Here is a 3,033-nt window from a genome sequence, read left to right as displayed (position 1 = left end):
GATTGGTATATTTTCCTAGATGTAAACTATGTTATGTCTGAAACCTGTTTCTTTCCAATTTATATATAAATAAATTGTCAACATAGTTACATAAATTGAATGTGTGTTCTCTAGCTGTAATAGGATGACAGTTCATTTCAACAAACATATTTAACATTGCCCACATGCCAGCCACTGTGATATGCGGTGGCAATGCAAAGATCAAAAGACATGTCTCTGCTAAGGAATGCGACATATGTGCCTTCATCTTGGTACTTGTAATGGCTTATTATCTTAAACTGGTCTTAAGGAGTAGCTAAATCTGCTGGCTAACTATTGTCAGAATGACATTTTTATAGCAATTGTGCTAAAAATAAAAATGATAGTTGTTGAGTATTCTCCAACATTCACACGAACAAAGTAAAAGATAGGTAGGTTCTTAGATAAACCATGATGAGCTCCATGACAGCAGGGTGCCATGTCCATTTTATTTGGTATTGTATTCTCAAAATTTAGCTCATTGTCTAGGACATGGTACCCATTTGCTAAATTCATGAATGGCAGAATAAATTAATGCTTGAGTTGTACTATGTGAGGATAGAATTTAAAAGCCCTAGTTCTGGAAGGGCCCATCAGGATACCTATATATTCAAAATAAGATCATTCATAGGGACTAATTAATTGATGAGAGTTCCCCTTGGCCTTTTCCAGATGAAACTACCTTTCTATTCTTTTCAGCCCAAGACCTTAGAGTCTTAACTAAGAGTTCCTTGAATTGATCAACACACACACACACACACACACACACACACACACACACACACACCACGGGAAATGTCCCACCCATTGGTTTTGCTAAGATCCACTTCTTTACAGGAATTAGCTCACTTTCTGTCAGGAAATGAATTAAATCAGACCTAAAGTTTCACAAAACATCCTCTCTCTCAGGTTTAGTATTGAATTCAATTCAATTACAAAATTACTTCTTTGCATCTGCTACGTATTGGTTGCTCCGTGTATTGGGAAGCAAAATGAATAAAAGGAGGCCTGCACTCAAATAGTTGAGGAGAAAGAAGTAAACAATTATTATGTACCATGCTAAGGACTAAAAGAGTATAAAACAAATGATGCCATCAAAGCCCTAGAGAGGCATGTAGTAGTTAGCTTGAGCTGCGATGACAAAATACCACAGACTGAGATCAAATCTAATTCTTATCCTTCCGTGGATAATCAGCTTTTCTTCTCTGAAAGCTGCTAGATTTTCTGATGGACTTTGACCTTAACTGTCACTCTCTTATGTCTAGATGCAGGTTTTTCTTTTGTCTTTTCTACTCAACACTACAGGAACTCTTTCAATCTAAAGTTTTAACTCATTAATTCTGGATTAACTTGTACCATTTCTCCAAATATTTCCTTGTCTTCATTTTTATTTTTTTCTCCTTAAAATCCTATTAATTTAATGTTGACACTGCTACTCCTACCTTCCATATCTGTTTAGCTTTCATTTATCCTTTCCTGCTGACCTTCCTCTGGTCTGATCTTCCAATTTACCACTTCCTTCTCAACTTAGATCCATTTTAAAAGTCTCGTCTTTGTGTTTTTCTGTTTCAACCATCACAGTGTTTATACCTAATATTTGCCCCTTCTTCTTATTTATGTATTTATTATACTAGATGGATACTATTAACATCATCCCATATATTTTCTAATATATTTGTCATAACTATTTTTAATTTTTGGTCCATCTGTTCCAATGGCTCTGTTTTGGAATGTATATCAATTCTACTTTTATGATAATATTATTCCTCAAGACTTAATTTATTTTGTCTTGTGACCTCACATTTAAGCTTTTGTTTTTGGATTCCATGTTTTGGGAAGGGTTCTATGGCAGACCTTAGTCTGTGATGACAGCAGTGAGGTTAGAGAGATGAGCAAGGATGAAGCCCAATGCAGAGACCCTCTAACACCACAGACCTGCTCCCCCAGGGAAATCCTCTGGTCCTAACTTTATCTTTGAACACAATAGGAGAAGCAGCATGGGGAGATGAAATGGCACTAGGTTATAATTCTTCAGTTTGAGATGTCTAGAGGGACAGAGTAGAGAAAGGAATGCTTGGGTAAGTTATTTATTTTGCAGTTGTTTTTAACAACTCCTTGCCCCAGAAGGGCTTTCCATTGCCTATATATTACCCTATGGACACCATCAGCAGCAGAATGGCTCATGGGTATCTAAGGTTATGGGATAATCAATGGCTGTGCCAAACACCATGTGCCAGATGCCAAGAAGTAAGAGCAGACTGCAGATTATCCAAGCAGAGGTCTATCTGCAGCCCACAACAGCCTTCTCCTTCTCCACCTGAACCACTCTTCCTCCTCAATCTAGATCATCGGAAAGCATCGCATAGCTTTCAGAGCTTGCTTTTAGGGAGAACCAGTGGCTCATGCTAATTCACCATTTTCATTGCATTTTTTCTACATAATTTTGGGTCTATTCCTCCTTTATCTCTGAGTTTCAGCAAAGAGATTACTTTTTTTGGCAAGAAGAAAAAAAACTATGTTCAACAAAACTGAAAAGTGCTACCAACTGCACAGAGCTCATGAGCCCTGATATTTCTGTTATTAAATCATCAAATCCTTTCCAGTAACTGGAACCACCAGAGATGTTATTGTTTAATCAGCTAATTTTCTGTGTAATTATTTAATACAACTAAACATTTGTATCCAGTCTCAACAATCTATATGAAAGCCAGAAAGCCCTAGAAAATGATGCTACATTTCATTCATTCATTTAGTCATAAAACATTAATTGAACAATTTCCGTGTGCCAGTCTCTAGGTTATGCAAACAAGAAACTAAGATTAAGTACTTGTCTTGAAGATTTTCACTGGAAGAATTATGGGGGGGGGCAGTAAACAGAGTCTTATATAATTATAATTATAATTAAGTGCATAAGTCATAATGGAGCATAGAGAAGGGTGCTTCTGACTTACTAGTGCAGGATATGAAGATTTCCTGGAGAAATTTTCTCACCTGATAATATGGCACAATATCAAG

Source organism: Hyaena hyaena, unplaced genomic scaffold (genome assembly GCF_003009895.1).
Source record: "Hyaena hyaena isolate Hyena2069 unplaced genomic scaffold, ASM300989v1 scaffold_170, whole genome shotgun sequence".
NCBI lineage: Eukaryota > Metazoa > Chordata > Mammalia > Carnivora > Hyaenidae > Hyaena > Hyaena hyaena.
This window is presented reverse-complemented; position numbering follows the sequence as displayed.